Here is a 23,280-nt window from a genome sequence, read left to right on the forward strand (position 1 = left end):
GTCCGACCAGTTCAAGTGTACTTCTCTTGGCATCTTTACAGCATGGATTTGGCCACACTGGGTGAGAATGAGCTGTGTCATTTCTGAGTCATGTCCTTAAAAGAAATTTACATTTTTCCCCTCCCCTGGCCTTTATCCCCCTTCCCGCTCCCTAGCTTATATCAGGATCCAAAGCAACCCTATTGGAGCCAAAGATGGAAATCCTGTGTTGAGAATGATAGAGCCACCTTGTCATCTGTGAACAGTTTACTTCTGGGTTATTACATGGAGAAAAATAAACTCCCACCTTGCTTAAGCCATTATATGTGGGGCTTTCTTCGTTACAACAGCTAGGCCAGTATCCTATGCCTAATAGAAGTTTTTAAGTCTTTTTCAACAATTTAGAGTGTTTTTGCTCTATCTGGTCTGCCTCTGCCAGAAACTACTAGCCAAATATTACCTTTACTTTTTGTTTTATTTTATCCTCACTATTTGTCAAGTTAGTTCCTGTGTCCCACAACCCACTGCATTTGTGTGTTGTAGAAAAAGAAAGAAAACACATTTAATGACTGTCTACTAGCTACCAGGGACTATGTTAAATGCCTTGCCTGTAATATCTTATTTGATTCTCCTAATAGATACATGAGTCTGATGTCATTTCCATTTTATACATAAGGAAACAGGCTCAGAGAGGGTAGGTGCCTTGTCCAAAGTCACACAGCTATTAAGTGTCAGAGTTGGGCTTTGAACCCAGAGGACATTAAGCCTGCTCATTCTAATACTCTGAACTTATATCATGGTATATGCAATGACTGAGGGCTTGCATAGGGGTTTCAAGACTTGCTTTTCTTTTGGCTATAATTGACATCATTAATCTAAATGTGTGACTTTTTGCTTCATAGCTTGCTGCTCTTTATGAGTCTTTATATAGCCTTTATCTCTCAGGGTCATGTTTATTTGTTTATAAAAATTGTGGTAAAATATAACAAAATTTACCATTTTAGTCATTTTTAACTGTACAGTTCAGTGGCATTAAGTACATTCACATTGTTGTTCAGCCCTCATCACTATCTCCAGAACTTTTTTTAACCAGCCCCTGAAAAAATATGAAATGCTTCATGAATTTTCGTGTCCTCTTTGCTCAGGCGCCATGCTCATCTCTCAGTCTCATTGCAATTTTGGTATATGTGCCGCAAAGCAAGGGGGCCTTGTGTTTAAGTCACTGGTTTTCTAACTCTTGGCTCCCCTCCCCCTTCTCTTGCTTTCCTTCTGTGATCTGCTGCCTGCAGCTCAGTAATGAATTAGAGTGTCCCAGTCATACCTGTGCCTGCTCAGGATCATGAGGGAGAGGAAGGAGAAATAGGCATGATTCTTTATCAAGTGTCCTGGCTTGGATCTTATCTCTGCTTTCTGCCCCCACCAACAACCCAAGAGTCAGAGCAAGGAGATGGGAGAAGGTTCACAAACTCCCTAATTGAAATCTGAATCATTTCGGAGTTTCTTAGCCCTTCAAATGGTGAGTTAGGAACTGTGATTTGCTCCACACTGAAGCCATCAAGATGAGACTCAGGGCTGGGCATGGTGGCTCATACCTGTAATCTCAGCACTTTGGGAGGCGGAGGTGGGAGGATCACTTGAGGTCAGGAGTTTGAGACCAGCCTGGCCAATATAGTGAAATCCCAACTCTACTAAAAAAGTACAAAAATTAGCCAAGCGTGGTGGTATGCCCCTGTAGTCCCAGCTACTCGGGAGGCTGAGGCAGAGAATCGCTTGAACCCAGGAGGCGGAGGCTACAGTGAGCCCAGATCACGCCACTGCACTCCAGCCTGGGCAACAGAGACTCAGTCTTGGAAAAACAAAGCAAAATAAAAGATGAGACTCAGAGAGCTCCCGCATGCCAGGGCCAGGAGGAGAGACGGGAGTCACCAGGGCTTGCCTCGTCCTTTGGGTTCACAGGGAAGGCCACCGAGGGTTCGGTCAGGGTTGCAGCTTGAGCTCAGTAGGAGCTAGAGAACCAGGTAAGATTCCTGACTCTTATCCAGGGCTGTCTACCTTGACATCTACTGACAAATCTCCCCCTGCCCAGTATCATCCTATTTCCTCTTACATATACTTAAAAGTCTTTCTCTCCCTAACTAATGCCTCAAGCACTGTCAGCACTTCCCAACAGAGCCCGTTGATCCCCTGGGTCCTTCAGATCCAGTGCTAGGGGATTAATAAAAACCTTTAAAAAAAGTAGGCAGCTGTTGTGGTTCCTCTGCTTTGCCACCGAACTCCCCAGCAGGACTGCAGAACCTGTCCCCCAAGCTGTTGGGAATGCTGGCTAACAGCGCTCCGCTGCCGGCCCGCTCTGGAACTGCCCTCACCTGCAGACAGCCGCCCTGCCTGGGGTTATGCCCCCTTCCCAGAGCAGCCAGGTCTCATGATAGGAAGGGCCATGCTAGCTCCAAGCTCTCCATGGAGCTGCAGAGGCCAGTCATGAATGCACGGTGGCCCAGCTCCTCCCTTTGTACAATTTGGCTTACTTTCCTTCCCCACAGGTGCTTACCCTGGTAGCTCCCCTAATAAATCTCTGGCACATGAATCTCTCCATCAGAAACTGCTCCTTAGGAAGCCAACCTACAACAGCTCCAAAACAAAAAAACAATTATGAGGCTCTAGTGAACAAATGTTTAATGGAATGTTTACAGATGCCACATTATGTGAACTCCATTAATTGTTAAATTTAGTATTCATCAACATTTAAAATGTCATTACCTCTAATCACTATCTGCAGGTTAGAATTTCTCAATTCATGTAAATTCCAGCCCATATGTAATGGATGCTGACAAATAATAGCAAATTGTAAATTAAATGCAGCACTTACAGTTAAATAATTTCAAAAGTAAAGTTACTAGGGCTGGGTGCAGGGGCTCATACCTGTAATCCCAACACTTTGGGAGGCCGGTAAGCAGAAGGACTGCTTGAAGCCAGTTCAAAACAAGGCTGGGCAAAAAAGCGAGACCTCAGCCCCAACCCTCCACAAAACATTTTAAAAAATTAGCTGGGTGTGGTAGCACATGCCTGTAGTCCTAGCTACTTGGGAGGCTGAGGTGGGAGCATTGCTTGAGCCCAGGAGGCGGAGGCTGCAGTGAGCCAGGATAGCACCATTGCACCCCAGCCTGGGTGACAGTGAGACCCTGCCTCAAAAAAAAAACAAAAGTCATTAGATTGAACAGTATGAAACTGCTAATATCTGACCATTTTTGACGTTTATAAATAGCAATTTCACATGGTTCAACATAATACCTCATCAAATATTGAGTTATATTTAAGTGGGGATGTAAGTGTACTCTAATGTGTTTGCCTTCCAACAGTAAGCATGCTAAGGCCTGTGAGGATGTCAGAAACAGCCTTCCCTCTTTGGAATAAAGATACTACAAGCAGAATCTAAAGACAAAAATCAAGATAATGCCAAGATTTGGGAGCAAAGAAAGGAAACTGAAGCCCAGACCTCATTTCACTCTGCATGACTCATCGTACGGTTGAAGCATTTCTTGCCTCTCGAGGTTTCACCCTCATCTCAGGCTCCTCGGGCCCCATTTCCTGCTTTCCCACCTTCTGCACTCATTCTCTCTTTCAGGGTTCTCCTCCTCTGCGGGAAAGCATGGCTGTAAGAAGGATCTGAGGTTCATGGGGGAGGAATCAAATTATGAACAGCTCTTCTTTCAATGAAAGGCTTTTTTTTTTCTGATAATATCAGCATTTGAAAGGTTCCTATGTGTGTTATCCTTTCGGTCCCTTGTGACAATGTCCCAATAAATTATTTTATCTGCTCTCCAAAAATGACTTTGTTCCCACAAATACTGTTGATAGGAAGAGACTGCAAGGTTAGTCTATTCCTGCCATTTGATCATTTTGTTTATTGCACTGATCCAACACTTAAGTAAGCATTCAAGCCTTTCATTTATACTGGATGCAACTTCAAAAATCTAAGAGCTGGTTTAGAGAACTTTAAGCTCCTGCAATGCGGGTTCTCATCACCACACTTCCCCAAGGCTGAACCTGCTACTCACCCCTCTCCCTCACCTGCTGCAAGACACCTGTGAGAGGGTACCAGGAACAAGGGGCTCTGCATTTGCTCAGGACTCCCTCCCGGCAGGGGAAGCTGGAGGCTGGGCCAAGTTGGACCAGAATAATGGAAATGATGTAGAGACCCAGGCTCTGACTTCAAGAAACTAAAAATCTTGTAGACAGGAGCACCCAAGATGCAAAGCTATGCATGCTATCCCTGAAAAGCGGAGTTCCTTTAAAAAATGAGTTTGCAAACGTGAGGGGAACGATTAGTGGAAGGTGAGGGCATTAAAAAGGACTTTCTCTCTTTTCCTTTTTAAATTGTATGGTCCTTTATCCAATTATGAAAGCAATACATATTCTTGGTAGAAAAGTAAGAAAATCATAAACAGTGGACTCTTGAACAATATGGGTTTGAACTGCATGGCTCCACTTTTAGACCCAAATTTTTTTCAATAAATATATGGGAAAAATTGTAGAGGTTTGTGATAATTTGAAAAAACTTGCAGATGAACTGCACCCACAAGTAGGGTTAATAAACAGAACTGCCCTTATCTATAAAGCTGCTAACCCTGAAGCTTGGAGGGAAAAGAGAAACAGCAGCTGCCAGCCTTTTGGATATACAACAAGGCAGCCTGGACAAGAACCATTCTTCTGGACTAGTTTCATCTATGCTTTGTCCCTGAAGTCAGGAAGTACCCTACCTGTAAGGGACTGCCTCTTAAAGTTCTTTTGATATTGGACAATGCCGCTGACCACCCAGAACCCCATGAGTTCAACACCAAGGGCATTGAAGTAGTCCATTTGTGACTAAACACAACATCTCTAATTCAGCCTCTAGACCCAGGGTCATAAGGACCCTTAAAGCTCATTACACACACTACCCTATGGGAAAGATCTGTCAGTGCTATGGAAAAGAACCCCAATAGAGAGACCATCACAAAGTCTGCAAGGATTACACCACTGAAGATACCATTGTTGTCACAGAAAAAGCCATGAAAGCCATCGAGCCTGAAACAATAAATTCCTGCTGGAAAAGAAACTGTGTCCAGATGTTGTGCATGACTTCACAAGATTGACAAGAGCACCAATCAAGGAAATCATGAAAGAGATTGTGGAAATGGCCAAAGGAAAAAAAAAAATAGGTGGACGGTGAAGCGTTTCAAGATATGGATCTTGGAGAAATTTCAGAGCTAACAGACACCATGCTACAGGAATTAACAGAAGACAACATGATGGAGATGAGTGTTTCTGAACCAGTGCCAGACACTGAGGAAGACAGTGTAGAAGAAGCAGTGCCAGGAAACAAATTGACATTAGACAATACAGCAGAAGCATTCCAATTATTCAAGACTGCTTTTAATTTCTTTTATAACACAGACCCTTCTATGATACGGGCACTGAAACTAAAGCAAACAGTGGAAGAAGGATCGGTACTATATGGAAACATTTTTAGAGAAATGAGAACACAAAAAGTCAAACAGAAATTACCATGTATTTCCATAAAATTATACCAAGTGTGCTTGCCTCTCCTGCCTCCCTCCCACCTTCTCCACCTCTTACACCTCTACTGCCCCTGAGAAAGCAAGACCAATCCCTCCCCTTCCTCCTCAGCCTACTCAATGAGAAGACGACAAGGATCAAGACCTTTATGATGATCCACTTCCACCTAATGAATAGTGAATCTATTTCCTCTTCCTCATGATTTCTTAATATTTTCTGCTCTCTAGATTACTTTATTGTAAGAATATAGTATATAATATATATAACATACAAAATATGTGTTAACTGTTTATGTAAGGCTTCCAGTTAATGGTAGGCTATCAGTAGCTACATTTTTGCAGAATCAAAAGTTATTAACAGATTTTTGACTGTGCAGGAGATCAGCAACCCTAGCCCCTGCCTTGTTCAAGGGTCAACAGCATGTATGATACACACACATAAATATATTCAAATCATTCCAATTCTACTACCCAGAGACGGCATCTGTAACTACTCTTTTAAAAATTATTCTACTTAATTTGACTTGGATTTGACAGGGGAAAAAAATGAAATGAAAGTGAAGAAATTGCTGAATTTTATAAATATATTTCTTCAAAATAAGAGCTGTTAGTTATTAAGAAACTCTTCAAATAAATTACAAAAATATGAGGTTTTGAGACTGCAATATTTTTTAGTTTATGCTTCTTAATATCCATAAGTTTATGTTTCCAATACTAATCCTTAGATGATCGTATAATCAAAATCAGAAGCCACAATATATGTTTTAAAGAGTTCTCTTTTTTTCCTTTTGAGAGAAAAAGAGAATGAAAATGAGAACAAAACTTTACACCTAAGTTTACTCTCAGGTTAATTCTTCAAATTAAATAATTAGGGAAAAGCTGATATATAAAGAAAAATATGCTATAAAAATGGCAAACCACTTTCACAACCAAAAAAACAACACCTTTGTCTTCTATAGTTTTGAAAATATACTGGGCATACAGTGGTGTTTGATGAATAACAGAATACATAAAAGAAAAATGGTTATCAGTCTGTATGAAAAATATAAATGTCAGCATAGCAAAAGATTACAAAACAGGAAAATGAGAGAAAATATATTCTCAACATATATCCGTAACTCACAAAGAGCTGTTATAAATTGGTAATACTTAAAATAGCAATATTTATAAAATCCCACAAAGACTGCGAAGAGGCCTGGCCTGTTCAGCTGTAGAAGAGAATCTGAAAATGGTCAACAATCTATGTATTGATGTTTAATCTCATTAGATCCCAGGAAAAGGCAAATTTAAAACGAGGAGAAATCATTTCTGCCCATCATATTAGCCAAAATTGAGATGATTCTTAATTTCCTGGTAAGGTTGGTAAAGTTTGAGGAAGATAGCTATACTTGTTCATTAATAATAAGACTCTAAATTATTGCAAACTTTTTTGATAATAATCTGGCACCACATATTAAGATATATAGCACACATTCTCTTGGACCCAGAAGGGCTACTTCAGGGCATCCACAGAAAAGAAATAAAACTACAAGTATATTAACACATTTCACAATAGTATCAGTAACATTTACTGAGCATACACTATGTGCCCAGTGCTGTGCTAAATGCCTTACAAAGGGTATCTGAATTATCATAACAGCTTTATGAGGTACTTGCCATTATCTCACAAATGAAGACTAAAATTTAGCAAAGTTAAACATGTTGTCCAAGGTTTTAAAAAATACACTAGCAAATGTTAGAGCTGAAACTTGAAACTGTTCAATGCGATGGCAGCCACTGTAACATGCTGCCAAATTAGAGACAAATAACCAAAAAAGAAAACTAAGCCAAACGCCCTTGGAAGAGGAGTGGTCACAATGACCTCATCCACTAGAAACAAAATGCCTGGTCTCACTTTGGTTTCGGAATTAAAATCCACTTTGACTAGGGATAGGAAAGTTGGAACAAATGTTTTCCATAGAAGCAGAGAGAAGAAGTTGTGATGAGGAAGAAAGAGATTAATATGAAAATTTTTGCCAGATGGGTGGTTTGGGAAGCAATTTCTATCCAAGCCAACCTCGCCTTCTCCCTATGAATGACTCTTAAGAACTGGAGGCAGAATCTCTAACCAGACCATGGGCAAAACACAGCTTCCACAAGACTTCCCATGAGAAGCCCTCACCCAAGCCGGCCTTCCCAAGAAAAACGGTTGAGGGCAAGAGCAACATTTTCAAACAGCAGAGAGATGATTCTGAGGATTTTCAGGGCACTGGAAACATTGCCTCAGTTTTCCTGGAAAATGCCACTTATTTGTTTTATCTCCTTGGTATTTGGAGAGTATGTCATAAATACTATGTCCTCACCAAGCCCGCAGCTGCCTCTGCCCTGAAACCTTAACCCCTGGCGGAAAGGAAAGAGACTTCATGTCTGTGGCGGGGTTATTTGCTACCATGTTCTGGGTTGCAGGGCTGACTACAGCCATTCCTCCTAGGGTTTATGTCTGGAATGTGGGTCAATATTCCATAAACAAACCACATGTCAGTGCTGTAGCTCTGGGTCCAGAGTCCAGAAGCACATATTAGAATTGGTTCTCAACTATGCTTTAAAATAGGATTTAAAACAATACTCACCATAAACAAGTTGCAAAGACCAATGTAGACAATAAATTATAAGCCAAGGGTAATGATCAATGTAATTCTGTGAACCTGAATTCAATAATAATATAAAAGAAATAAGTAGCAAGTGGCAGCCTGATAATCTGGTTTAAGAGACTATGATAATCAGTCCCAGAGTTTTTTTTTTTTTCTTTTTGTCAACTGTTATTAATAGCCCCTTTACCTAACCTTGTTCTTTCTTCAGACTCATAAACTTCTAACTTGTCCAACTCCTGCCTTAAGAGTGAAAGTCTTTGAAGCATATTTATAGCTCAGTCTCAACAATGTGGGTATTTCCAGACAGACTCTCCATAACAAAGTCCTTGTAGAAAGTTCCTATTAAATTCTTCCTTTCCACATAGGAAAAGTTTGCTTATTACCAGCTTATCCAAGAAGGCATGACGATGCTCCCTGACATGCCCAAGCAACCCTAAGCATCATGAACAATCCCACACCTTCCAAGACTTTGACCACAACAGAGCAAGAGAAGACTGTTTTGTGGCATTGGATACATAGGAAACACGCAGATCCTGAGAGAACCATTATTTGGGTTCAGATCCCAGTTCTGCTACTTACTAGTCATGTGAACTTGGGCATGATACTTCACCCCTCTGTGCCTCAGTTGTACCAACTATAAAATGGGAGCAATTCATTATTCCTCCTTTATAGATTTGTTGTAAAGAGCGAATGAGAAATCACATGTAAAACATACAGCACTATGTCTGCATAGAGGAAGCGCTCGATAAATATTTAGTTGCTGTTGTTCTGTCATGTAAAAAAAAAAAAAACAACCTTTGATGGACTTTCCTTGACGATCACAAGAGTGGTTAATCCCTTAGCTCTGGCATCTAACCGACTTGGATTCACAGTTCTGCTGTTTACTAGTTGTGTGACCTTTGACATTTTCTTAACTTTCATAAGCCCTTTCCTTATCTAGAAAAACGGACATGACCACAGTGCTGTACCTCCTAGGGTTGTCAGGAGAATCAGAGATAATAAACCTTTTAAATTCCTAGTCCTACTAACACACAGTAAGTGTTCAATAATTAGCTGCTTTTTTATTTGAATGTGTACTTTTTATTTTAATTTCTGCTTTAAACAGGTAGTTAGAACACAACTGATTTCCCTACTAAGATTTGCAAGTTTATTGCAATTTAATAGTCAGTACTTTTTATGGTACAAATCCTGGTCTAGGAGTTCGTATATAAAGATACCGGACACAACTCTGTTAAGTGCTAGCCAGGAGACTTCAGGAAAATATCAGAAGCTCGAGTTTCTTCACTGTGAAATGGGATAAAAATATCCTTCCTCACAGCGTAGTAACATTTCCATGGAGTCACGGATGATAAGCACTTTGTAAATTATAAAGCAATACAAATATGTAAGACTTCATTTTCCCTGAAGAAAAATGAAGACTTCATATAAGAAATATAAATAGAGAATAACATAGACCTACAAAGTAATTTCTCCATTGACTAGAGTGGATTTGCAATTTTATTTTGGAATAAGTTTAAGATAAGAATCTTTAAGAATCTCTCAGATTGAGGCTGGATATAGAAGGACAGAATTCTACCACAATCATCAGTTAATTTGTGTACATGCTACGGGAACATGATGTCAAGAGAACAGGGACATAGACTAGCCTTCAGCATAGGGACAAATAGACCAAACTTTACCTCTAAGCACCAGACAATCTTCTGGGCCATGGAGTATGCTTTGGCATTTAGTGGGTATTTGCTTCTGGCTAATTTTAGTTCTGTGTCTCAAGGGATTCTCTAATGCATTCTCTAATGCTAAATATCTGAAGGTCTTTCTCTCTTCCCTCTCCATTTTTTCTCTCTCTCACTTTTCCTCTCTGAAAATAAACCCATAAACTTGTCAACAGAATGTGGCAGGCAAGTATTCACAGTTCTACTGAAGATTGTAGTTAAGTTAAACAAAAAAAAATACTAATTATTTCCATTACTCAAAATTGTTGGTGGATTTTTGGTTTTATTTTCCCCATGGTGTTTTAGAGATCATGTATTTTTTTCTATTTGAATTTATGAATTGATTTATGGCTGAGAAAATTAAAAGAGATCCAGGATGCAGGCAAATCCATTGGTTGCCTTATCTCGTTTGCCTCTATGCAAGCAGTAATATTGGTTACCCAAACATCTGGTCACTTCAGCTTATGTGAATCCACTCCCACAATGTCCCATCATTTAGTCCCATACCAAATGCATTTGTTCTGACAAGGAATAGTCTCAGAGCAGTCAAATATTTTGATAAAATCCAGCTTAGAAAGAGGGTCTGGGTGCAGTGGCTCACACCTGTAATCTCAGCATTTTGGAGGCTGAGGCAGGAAGATGACTTGGGCCCAGGAGGTCAAGACCAGCCTGAGCAATATAGCAAGACCCCATCTCTACAAAAATTTTAAAAATTAGCCAGGCTTAGTGGCACACACCTATAGTCCCGGCTACTTGAGAGGCTGAGATGGGAGGATCACTTGAGCCCAGGAGGTTGAGGCTACAGTGAGCTGTGACAGTGCCACTGCACTCCAGCCTGGGTGACAGAGTGAGACCTTGTCTCAAAAAAATAATTTTTTTTAACCCAGGAAAGAGAAAGGGGGGAAGTTTTCCATCTTACAATGAGCAAATTAGTGTGCAAAGTAACTGAAGAGACTGCTACCCACAACTACCTGCCAATCTGCAGTCAGTGTGAGAGCAGATCTCCTGATGTCTGAATCCATCCCCAATTGCTCTTAAAAGAGAATTTCCATTAAAAAAATAAAATGACAGAAATAAACCGGGAGGGGGTCAACACACATTCATTCACAATGTATGCACTGAGTACCTACTCTAAGCAAAGCAGTTCAGGGCACAGGAAAGTCTGTAAGAAATGGTCTACTCTAGGCAGAGGTTTCTCTCCAGCAAAGGGGATTAAATGACACAGTGGGCCATGAGTCCTGCCCACCCCTCACCCTATTGCAGAACCATAATCTCAAGTAGGTCAAGAATCCACCTTCTTCAAAACCGTCCCACAAGGGTTATAGATTCCTCACCTCTTCATCCCCAGCTCTGCACAATTGGAATTCCATCATTTCATTCCCACCCTTTACTCTCAGCACTCCCCATCCCACATCAAGTTCAAGTAGAGTCCCCCCAAACACACCACGTTACTGCACTTTGCCTGTCGCTGGGGCCCTCTTTGCCGCTAGAATGGCTTTTCCCTTCCCCACCTCCCAACTCCTGCACGGCCTGAAGCCTACCTGGACATCACCTCCTGCTGACAATCTATCCCCTTTCCCCTCACTCTGGGCAGACTCATCCCACTTCCTGCTGCAGCCAGCTTTGGTTCTGTGCCATGGAGATGCTGTCTCTGGTCCTTCGTGGCTATATAGCGTTTTCTGTCATTCTCCCTGGCTCCACTGAGAGCCCAGGTAGGCAAGGACCATGCATTTATCATCTCGTGTCCTCAGAGCCTAGCAGCCTAGCTTCTTGAGATGCTCAAGAAATCTGTTGACTTGAACGAAATAGGATAGTACTATAAGATGGTCTGTGCTGAATTTGTCTTCAGAGGGACCCCTGAAGAGTTCTAAAAGTCCACTGGAAGAAGAAAGGGTGTCTCTGAAGTTACGGATTCCTTTCACCAACCATAAGAACTTGCAAAGCCAGCAGAGCAGCAGATTCTAAAAATCTCAGAAATGCACAGGGCCGGGCATGGTGGCTCACACCTGTAATCCCAGCATTTTGAGAGGCCAAGATGGGCAGATTGCTTGAGCTCAGGAGTTCAAGACCAGCCTTGGGAACATGGTAAAATCCCATCTCTACAAAAAAAAAACAAAACAAAAACAAAAAATTAGCCGGGCATGGTGGCATGCACCTGTAGTCCCAGCTACTTGGGAGGCTGAGTTGGGAGGATCACTTGAGCCTGCTTGCACTGAGCCGTGTTCACAATGCTGCACCCCAGCCTGAGCGACAGAGCCAGATCCTGTCTCAAAAAAGTACACAGAGGTGAGAGCACATGTTCCTACAAGTGTCACAGAAACTCAGCTAAACAATGAAGCAATATTAGCATAATCAAAATAAACATTTTAAAGCACAAAGTGTATGAGCCACAGCTTTAAGCTTATAAACTTTGATTTTTAAAGGGATCAGCAGAGGTTAAGTAAACAGACACTTAAACAGAAATATCACTCGGAAGGGCCACACTCTGAAGCAGCAGTCTACTCAGACTTTGGACTCACAGCATTAGGTCACATTCTGAGTCTGACACTTAGCTGTGCAACCCTGGGCAAGTTCCTTAATCTCTGTTCCTATGCCTCAACTTTCCCATTTGTAAAATAAGACTAGTAGACCCCCATCATAGGGTTGGTTGTTGGAATGATTTAAAGAGATAATGCTGGTGAAAATGCTTAGCGTGGTTTCTAGCACACAGTAAACACTGAATTAAAGTTTATTGCTCACTCTTCCAACGTGATATGCATCTTTCTGTGGATGACCCAAACTCACAGGTCTCTTTTGATCTGGATATGGCAAATTCTCTACAAGGAATCATTCCATAGAAACACATGCTTCCTCCCATTCCACTCTATGCAATTCCGTCACTCATTTAGCAAACATTTACTGGGTATCTTCCATATGCCAGGCACTGTTCCAGACCCTGGGTTCCAGCAGTGAATAAAACAAACAAAAATCCCTGCCGATTTAGAGCTCACCTTCTGTTGGGGAGAGGTAGGAAATAAACATAATGAGTAAGTTATATAGCATATTAGAATAGGCTGTGCTATGCAAAAGAAATCAAGACAGGTAAAGGGAATTCAGAACAGGAAGGGTTGCACTTTAAATAAGGGAGGTCATAGCAGGCCTCACAGAGAAGGTAACACTTAAGCAAAGGAGGTGAGGGAGAGAGCTACCCAGAGATCTGAGGGAAGAGGGGTACAGGCAGAAAGGGCAGCCAATGCAAAGGTCCTGGGGCAAGGCCATGCTTCATGTACTCCAGGATAGCAGGGAGGCCAGCATGGCTAGAGCAGAAGAAAGGAGAGAATAGAAGATGAGGTCAGGGGATAGTTGGCGTCGTAATTAAGCCACTGTAAGGACTTTGGTTTCTACTTGAAGAGAAGTAGGGAGCCACTGAGTGGTTTTGAGCCAAAGGTTAAGGTGGGGGCAGGGTGAGCTGCAAAGACTGAGGCAGGGAGACCTGTCAGGAGGTTCTTGTCGAAAGTCAGATGAGTGATTATGGCAATCAGAACAGGAAGGGAGCAGTGGAGGTGGAGAGAAGTGATAAGATGATTCTGGCTTTATCGTGAAACTGAGCTAACTGGATGCTATGAAGCGTGAGGGGTGGGGTGAGGGGCAGATGAGCCTGGTCTGAGCAAATGGGAAAGGACACAGCTGTCAATACTGTAATGGGGAAGGCTGGTGGAGAAGCCTCTTAGCAAGGACCAGGGTCAGTGATTCGGTGTTTGGCTATGTACACACTGAGTTTGGGATATCAAGGACATAGCTGGAAGTTGGAGGCAGTTGGTTTCTACAATTCAGGAGAGAAGATATAGAAAGACCTCAATTATGTGTTAGAAACTAAACTGCCCTAGCTATGATCTTTATGTCCTTTGTCCCACTACAATTAGTCTTGAACCCATGGTTCTCCAATTTTAGTGTTCACAAGAATCACCAGAAACACTTGTAAAATTAATGATTCCTGGGTCTCATCACCAGAAGTTCTGAATCAGTTGATCTTGGGTGAGGGGACATGGGTCAGGGAGAACAGGAAATTAATACTTTTAAGCTTTTGGGATTCTTGTCCAAGTGGCTCATGGATCACCATCTGAAAAATCTTGGGATCGTTTCCTCCCGCAACCCCACTTCCCCACTCAAATATTCCAGCCGCCTAGGCAATATTCATTTAATTTCTCAAACCACTCAGAAAAATACACCCTCCCTCAAAACATTCCAGATTTAGAAAAAAGTGGTACTGGACAGACACTTCATTCGAAGGACATTTCACTTGCTATGCACTACAGTCTGAACACTGGTTTGGCTCCACTTCCAGCAGGCAGGCCGTGGCATAATTGGAAAGAACGCCCAGTGTGGTCTTCAGTCCTTCAGATCTGTGCCCTTTTCCTTACAGGCTACTCACCCAAATTCCACATGCCCTCAGTGTTGTCCCAGAGCCCTTCCATCTGTCATAGAATTAAAGAATTTAGATAAAGTGTTTATCTGAAAGTGTTACTGACTCAATCTGTTACTTCTTTCAGAATTGAGCCAGAAGGCAGGGCAACAATTCAACAAAGGGCTTGCTCCCTTATGGTGGAATCTCAGACAACGTGGCAAACAGAAGGAGGAAGGAGATATCTTAGCACATCCGGAGCATGACCTCTGGTTTCCCCCGAATACAAGCTTTGTTGCAACTACCTGTGATGCCACATGCTGTCCACGCATGACACTACCTGTGGTGGCCACAGAAATAGACTGTATGTGACCTCTCAGATCAATGACTGCAGGGAGAGTAACTGCCTGACAGCTGAGCTCAGGTGTTCGGAATCCACCACTGTGTTTTTCTGCACAGAGGCCATGCTTCATGCAGGCTGGGACACAAAGGTAGGTCCATGCCTGTGAAACCAGGACTCTTCCAATGAGGACTTTGGCTTGAGGCCTCACCAGCAGCCTGGCTGAACCTTTCCTAGACCTGCACCACAACCTAAGACTTTCTACCCAACCTTTCCTCCTTCCCTCTCTCCACCCCAGGGGCAGACTTGTATCACAGTCTGATAGCTCTCCCAGCCTCCTCCATCTCCCTCCTCCTCTTCCTCAAGGCATATTCCCCAAAACAGTTCTTACACATCTACTCCTGTCTTAACTTCTGCTTCTTGGAGGAGCTGAACTATCACAGCCACCTAATCCCCAACTCCTACAAACCTGATGTAGCGAATGCCTCTGGTGTCTACATCACATCCCTCAGCCCACCTCTGATTTCTGCCACAGCTGTGAGAGCTCAGACCCACTTGTGCTGACAGGATCCTCCCTCCAGCAAGAGCCAACAGTTCCACTTTTTGTCTGAGTCTTCTCCAGCCCCTTGGGGCCCCTCAGCCTGAGCACGAGCACAGATCATAAGTGCAAGGGAAGTTAACCACCACTGCCCCCCGGGGGAAGCCCTCAGTCAGTGGAAGGAGGGAGTCAGTGGATAAATGCCCTGGCCTCCCATCTTTCAAGTAGATAATGCTGGGAGGCATTCAGTCCCCTTCTTAGGAGGTCCCAGAGGAATCCAGTCCAAAGTGGCTATAGCAGCAGCCTCCATAACATACCTTTATATTGGCTTTCCCTTCTTGCCTGCTCACTGTCCCCACTCCCATCCTCCTGCTTCCTGGGACCACTTCCCAAATAAATTTCTTGTACCCAAGTCATTGCTTCAGGCTCTGCTTTCAGGGGAACCCAATCCAAAACATGTGATATGTGATTTACAGTAATGAAGTCATATTAACAGATCACTCCTTCAGGAAAACAATGCTGAGTATCTACATGGACCGCGTGATTTCTAAATATTCTGTAATTAGCCAGGCATGGTGGTGCACACCTGTAGCCCCAGCTACTTGGGAGGCTGAGGTGGGAGGATCAATTGAGCCCAGGAGGTCAAGACTGCAGTGAGCACCATTGCACTCCAGCCTGAGCTACAGAGTGAGATCCTGTCTCAAAATAAATAAAATATTCTGTATTTTAGTTTCCTGTACCTAGTATCAGTAACACAATAGGGCATAGTGCCTTTTTGAAGGGTGTGGTAGCCAGTCTCCAAGATGACCCCTACTGATAGCATCATACCCTTGTGTAGCCCCCTCTCACATTAAATAAGAGTGGAATAAAGCTGAAGCAACCGTGTATGATTTCCAAAGATAGGTCATAAAAGGCATTGCACTTCCACATCAGTGTCTTAGGTCTCTCACTCCAGGGGGAAGGTGGCCGCCATGGTGTAAGGACACTCAAGCAATCCTACAGAGAGGCACATGTGAAGGTGAACTGAGGCCTTCTGACAATAGCCAGCACCAACTTGCTTGCCATGTGAGTGAGCCATCCTGGGAGTGGATCTTCCAGCCCCAGTTATGCCTTCAGGTGACCTCAGCTCCAGCAGACATCTGACTACAACTTGGGAAATCTCAACAGAATCACCCAGCTAAGCTGCTCCTGAATTCCATACCCCCAGAAAATACGAAAGATAATAAATGATGATTCTTGTTTCAAGTTAGTAAGTGTTAGAATGATTTGTTACATAGTAACAAATAATAAAAATAGATACCCTGTCTTTTTATCTGCAAAGCACTTGAAACACATAGACTGTATGTGTTGCATTGGCACTCATACCAGTCCTATGAAATAAGAATTATTTAACATCTGAATTTAAAAAGGAAAAAAAAGCAAAACAAGATAGCGAGAAGTTAAGTACATAGCCAGGGTCATTCACTTAACAAGTAGAAGAACAGGGATAGAAAAAAGAAGGTCTGGCTCCAACATTTGTGCTCTTAGCCACTGTAATGGCCCGACTCAAGTGTGGGAGTTACTCTGAGAAGAAAGTACTTGTATTTCTTAACTTATTCTGAATAATACTTTGTACCCTAAAAAACTTACTCTCTGTTTTGGCATTTAAGCATATGACTTTTTAGAAGTTGACTCCAGTTCAGGACATGATTTTTGACTTGGAGTAAACATTACCTTCTTCCAGAAAACACATTTATAATTTTATAAAATATCACTGGAAAAAAATACTCCATGATCAAAAGTTCACTTCACTACCAAGCTATTTGGGAGCACATACATTCTTCAAGCAAGACTCGCCTCTTTCAACCCACTGGTGATGTTTATTCATCCTCAGTATATGGATGAGATTCTACAGAGGAAATACACAAACAGCTAGCAGCAAATCTTCCTTGAATTCCTAAAACCCTACTTAATCTGCATAATTCAGCATTGGCAAAGCTGTCTTATATTTTTGGCCTGTTCTGTTAACCATCTCCTGACCTCAGTGTTCAGCTCTCTGAGTGAAAGACTAATAGCTCACAACTTTTCTATCCTCTCTAGTGCCTTGCACATAATAGACTCCCAAATCTTTGATTATTTAAGATATCCCAAACTTTCAAAACTAAAAATCATTCTATTTGTTCTCTGGACTGCTTCCAAATTCCACCAGTTTCTCTTGCTTCTAGAGTCCATTTCTGTGCTGAGAGTTGTTTAATCTTCCCTCTGAGGTTGTAAATAAAGCAACAGAATGAGAATGTCCCAAGGGTTCCAGATGTGCTCATTAGAACCAACCCAAAATCCACCTTAGGGTTACTATACTCAGTTCTGAACTCCATGCATTAGGAGGAACATACATTGGCAAACTGGAGCTGCCCAGAGAAGGATGACCAGAGAAAGAAAGGTCTGAAAATCTGACCATGAAGAAGACTGAAAGATGCAAGGATGCTTAGTTTGGAGAAGATTATATTCACAGCACACACACAACCATTTGAAAAGCTGGCCTGAGAAAGCAGGACATGGCTCTTATAACTGTGAGACACCCCAGTCTTACCTCCCCAGCCATTTCCAGTGGAGCGTTAGTATGTGGCATTCAAGAAAACAGTTGTGTGGGTAAATAAAATTGGAAAATTCCACAAAGGTAAGCCCCTCTGAAGTTCACAAAGCACATTAGCATACAGAAGATTCTGAGAAAATCCTCTAATAAAGAAACCTCTGTTCAAGTTTATTTACCAAACTTACTAAACCACAATCTTGTCTTTTATTTCCCAATGTAATGCTTATTAATGTCATATGTAGAACATTAGGAAAAGCCATTCTAAAAAGCAGAATTTGGCAAAGCATTGCATTGCACACTATAAATACATACAATTGTTATTTGTCAATTATACCTCTGTAAAGCCAGGGAAAAAAGAGAAACAGAACTAGGGCAGGTTTTCAGAAATTATCAGGAGATGAATTCTGGCACAATATACAGTATAATATATCCTAACATTCAAGCTAGCCAAAGACAGAATGGGCTGCCTGTGAGGTCAGGAATGCTTTCTACTGAAGTTATTCACTATCGGTCAAATACTGTCATGAGTCACATCACAGGCTTGAGATTCTGTGATAAGTAGCAGGAAAAAGAATGGATTTCCGTGTCGGGGTTTCCATACCCTGTTAGTCATCCATCTGGAATCAGGGGTCTCCACTTCCTGTTGCGGGAAGTCAGGGACCCGAACAGAGGGACCAGCTGAAGCCACGGCAGAAGAACGTAAATTGTGAAGATTTCATGGACAATTATTTGTTCCCCAAATTAATACTTTCATAATTTCTTACACCTCTCTTTACTGCAATCTCTGAACATAAATTGTGAAGATTTCATGAACACTTACCACTTCCCCAATCAATACCCTTATTATTTCCTATGCCTGTCTTTAATCTCTTAATCCCGTCATCTTCGTAAGCTGAGGAGGATAAATGTCGCCTCATGACCCTGTGATGATTGCATTAATTGCACAAATTGTTTGGAGAGCATGTGTGTTTGAACAATATGAAATCTGGGCACCTTGAAAAAAGAACAGGATAACAGCAATCTTCAGGGAACAAGGGAGACAAGACTTGGAGCCTGACTGCCGGTGAGCCAGGCAGAACAGAGCCATATTTTTCTTCTGTCAAAAGCAAATAGGAGAAATGTCGCTGAATTCTTTTTCTCAGCAAGGAACATCCCTGAGAAAGAGAATGCGACCTGAGGGTAGGTCTATAGATGGCCCTCTTAAGGCAACCGCCTTTGACAGTCGAAGCCAAAGGGATGAAATAAGCCCTGGTCTCCTGTAGTGCTCCCAGGCTTATTAGGATGAGGAAATTCCTGCCTAATAAATTTTGGTCAGACAGGTTGTCTGCTCTCAAACCCTGTCTCCTGATAAGATGTTATCAATTAAATGCGTGCCCGAAACTTCATTAGCAATTTTAATTTCGCCCCATCCTGTGGTCCTGTGATCTCACCCTGCCTCCACTTGCTTTGTGATATTTTATTACCTTGTGAAGTATGTGATCTCTGTGATCCACACCCTATTCGTGCACTCCCTCCCCTTTTGAAAATCGCTAATAAAAACTTGCTGGTTTTACAGCTAGGGGAACATCACGGATCCTGCCGCCATGTGATGTCTCCCCCAGACACCCAGCTTTAAATTTCTCTCTCTTGTGCTCTTTCCCTTTATTTCTCAAACCAGCTGAGATGCCTAGGAAATAGAAGAGAACTCACGATAAATATCGGGGGTGGGGTTTCCCCCAATAACTTCCTTAGAAATAATTAGTCTCATACTCTTGTTCCACTTTCAGTGGTATCCCAGTATAATAATGATTTATAAACATGTATGCCTTCTGAACAATGACTCAGCCTGGAAAACACAGTCCACCTGCCCTTCAGCTGTGTAACAGAGATAATAGTATGTGAATGATAGGGTTATTGTAAAGATTAAATGAGCCACTTCATGTAAATCACTTGGAACAGTATCTGGCATTAGACAAGAGATTTAACAAATATTTTTGTAATGATATACACTGGGACAGGAAGAACATTAAGACTCTTGCACTAGGCATTGAATTCCTTGAGAATACAGTCTTATTTTTAATGTACTTTAAGTTCTAGGGTACATGTGCACAACGTGCAGGTTTGTTACATATGTATACATGTGCCGTGTTAGTGTGCTGCACCCATTAACTTGTCATTTACATTAGGTATATCACCTAATGCTATCCCTCCCCCCTCCCCCCACCCCACGACAGGCCCCGGTGTATGATGTTCCCCTTCCTATGTTTAAGTGTTCTCATCAATTCCCACCTACGAGTGAGAACATGCGGGGTTTGGTTTTCTGTTCTTGTGATAGTTTGCTCAGAATTATGGTTTCCACCTTCATCCATGTCCCTGTAAAGGACATGAACTCATCCTTTTTATGGCTGCATAGTATTCCATGGTGTATATGTGCCACATTTTCTTTTTTTTTTTTTTTTTTTTGAGATGGAGTCTCGCTCTGTCGCCCAAACTGGAGTGCAGTGGCCGGATCTCAGCTCACTGCAAGCTCCGCCTTTCAGGTTCACACCATTCTCCTGCCTCAGCCTCCCGAGTAGCTGGGACTACAGGCACCTGCCACCTCGCCCGGCTAGTTTTTGTTTTGTATTTTTTAGTAGAGACGGGGTGTGCCACATTTTCTTAATTCAGTCTATCATTGATGAATATTTGGGTTGGTTGCAAGTTTTTGCTATTGTGAACAGTGCCACAATAAACATACATGTGCATGTGTCTTTATAGAAGCATGATTTATAATCCTTTGGGTATATACGCAGTAATGGGATGGCTGGGTCAAATGGTATTTCTAGTTCTAGATCCTTAAGGAATCGCCAAACTCTCTTCCACAATGGTTGAACTAGTTCACAGGCCCACCAACAGCGTAAAAGTGTTCCTATTTCTCCACATCCTCTCCAGCACCTGTTGTTTCCTGACTTTTTAATGATTGCCATTCCAACTGGTGTGAGATGGTATCTCATTGTGGTTTTAACTTGCATTTCTCTGATGGCCAGTGATGATGAGCATTTTTTCATGTGCCTGTTGGCTGCATAAATGTCTTCTTTTGAGAAGGGTCTGTTTATATCCTGTGCCCACTTTTTTATGTGGTTGATTTTTTTTCTTGTAAATTTTTTTTTTTCTTGTAAATTTGTTTAAGTTCTTTTTAGATTCTGGATATTAGCCCTTTGTCAGATGAGTAGATTGCAAAAATTTTCTCCCATTCTGTAGGTTGTCTGTTCATTCTGATGGTAGTTTCTTTTGCTGTGCAGAAGCTCTTTAGTTTAATTAGACCCCATTTCTCAATTTTGGCTTTTGTTGCCATTGCTTTTGGTGTTTTAGACATGAAGTCCTTCCCCACGCCTATGTCCTGAATGGTATTGCCTAGGTTTTCTTCTAGGGATTTTATGGTTTTAGGTCTAACTTTAAGTCTCTAATCCATTTTGAATTAATTTTTGTATAAGGTGTAAGGAAGGGATCCAGTTTCAGCTTTCTACTTATGGCTAGCCAATATTCCCAGCACCATTTATTAAATAAGGAATCCTTTCCCCATTTCTTGTTTTTGTCAGGTTTGTCAAAGATCAGATGGCTGTAGATGTGTGGTATTATTTCTGAGGGCTCTGTTCTGTGCCATTAGTCTATATCTCTGTTTTGGTACCATGCTGTTTTGGTTACTGTAGCCTTGTAGTATAGTTTGAAGTCAGGTAGCATGATACCTCCAGCTTTGTTCTTTTGGCTTAGGGTTGTCTTGGCAATGCGGGCTCTTTTTTCGTTCCATATGAACTTTAGTTTTTTCCAATTCTGTGAAGAAAGTCATTGGTAGCTTGATGGGGATGGCATTGAATCTGTAAATTACCTTAGGCAGTATGGCCATTTTCACGATATTGATTCTTCCTATCCATGAGCATGGAATGTTCTTCCATTTGTTTGTGTCCTCTTTCATTTCGTCAAGCAGTGGTTTGTAGTTCTCCTTGAAAAGGTCCTTCATATCCCTTGTAAGCTGGATTCCTAGGTATTTTATTCTCTTTGAAGCAATTGTGAATGGGAGTTCACTCATGATTTGGCTCTCTGTTTGTCTGTTATTGGTGTATAAGAATGCTTGTGAATTTTGCACATTGATTTTGTATCCTGAGACTTTGCTGAAGTTGCTTATCAGCTTAAGGAGATTTGGGGCTGAGACGATGGGGTTTTCTAAATATACAATCATGTCATCTGCAAACAGGGACAATTTGACTTCCTCTTTTCCTAATTGAATACCCTTTATTTCTTTCTCTTTTTTTTTTTTTTTTTTGAGACGGAGTCTCGCTCTGTCGCCCAGGCTGGAGTGCAGTGGCTGGATCTCAGCTCACTGCAAGCTCTGCCTCCTGGGTTTATGCCATTCTCCTGCCTCAGCCTCCGAGTAGCTGGGACTACAGGCGCCCGCCACCTCGCCCGGCTAATTTTTGTATTTTTTAATAGAAACGGGTTTCACCGTGTTAGCCAGGATGGTCTCGATCTCCTGACCTCGTGATCCGCCCGTCTCGGCCTCCCAAAGTGCTGGGATTACAGGCTTGAGCCACCGCGCCCGGCACTTTCTCCTTCCTGATTGCCCTGGCCAGAACTTCCAACACTATGTTGAATAGGAGTGGTGAGAGAGAGCGTCCCTGTCTTGTGCCAGTTTTCAAAGGGAATGCTTCCAGTTTATGCCCATTCAGTATGATATTGGCTGTGGTTTTGTCATAAATAGCTCTTACTATTTTGAGATATGTCCCATCAATACCGAATTTATTGAGAGTTTTTACCATGAAGAGCTGTTGAATTTTGTCAAAGGCCTTTTCTGCATCTATTGAGATAATCATGTGGTTTTTGCCTTTGGTTCTGCTTATATGCTGGATTACGTTTATTGATTTGCATATGTTGAACCAGCCTGGCATCCTAGGGATGAAGCTCACTTGATCATGGTGGATAAGCTTTTTGATGTGCTGCTGGGTTCAGTTTGCCAGTATTTTATTGAGGATTTTTGTATTGATGTTCATTGGGGATATTGGTCTAAAATTCTCTTTTTTTGTTGTGTCTCTGCCAGGCTTTGGTATCAGGATGATGCTGGCCTCATAAAATGAGTTAGGGAGGATTCTCTATTTTTCTATTGATTGGAATAGTTTCAGAAGGAATGGTACCAGCTCCTCCTTGTACCTCTGGGAGAATTCGGCTGTGAATCCTTCTGGTCCTGGACTTTTTTTGGTTGGTAGGCTATTAATTATTGCCTCAATTTCAGAGCCTGTTATTGGTCTATTCAGGGATTCAACTTCTTCCTGGTTTAGTCTTTGGAGGATGTATGTGTCCAGGAATTTATCCATTCTTCTAGATTTTCTAGTTTATTTGCGTAGAGGTGTTCATAGTATTCTCTGATGGTAGTTTGTATTTCTGTGGGATCAGTGGCGATATCCCCTTTATCATTTTTTACTGCATCTATTTGATTCTTCTCTTTTCTTCTTTATTAGTCTTGCTAGCAATCTATCAATTTTGTTGATCTTTTTAAAAAAACAGCTTCTAGATTCATGGATTTTTTGAAGGGTATTTTTTGTCTCTATCTCCTTCAGTTCTGC

General features: G+C 41.9%; 1 non-coding gene across 1 annotated transcript; it reads right to left on the minus strand.

Annotated features, from left to right (window-relative positions):
- Nucleotides 1-1,079: 1,079 nt before the first annotated feature.
- On the minus strand, nt 1,080-1,186 carry LOC117073826. Its single transcript, XR_004433388.1, has one exon. It is a non-coding gene; the product is annotated as a U6 spliceosomal RNA (small nuclear RNA).
- Nucleotides 1,187-23,280: the final 22,094 nt, after the last annotated feature.

Source organism: Trachypithecus francoisi, unplaced genomic scaffold, assembly GCF_009764315.1.
Source record: "Trachypithecus francoisi isolate TF-2019V2 unplaced genomic scaffold, Tfra_2.0 Lachesis_group4, whole genome shotgun sequence".
NCBI classification, from domain to species: Eukaryota; Metazoa; Chordata; class Mammalia; order Primates; family Cercopithecidae; genus Trachypithecus; species Trachypithecus francoisi.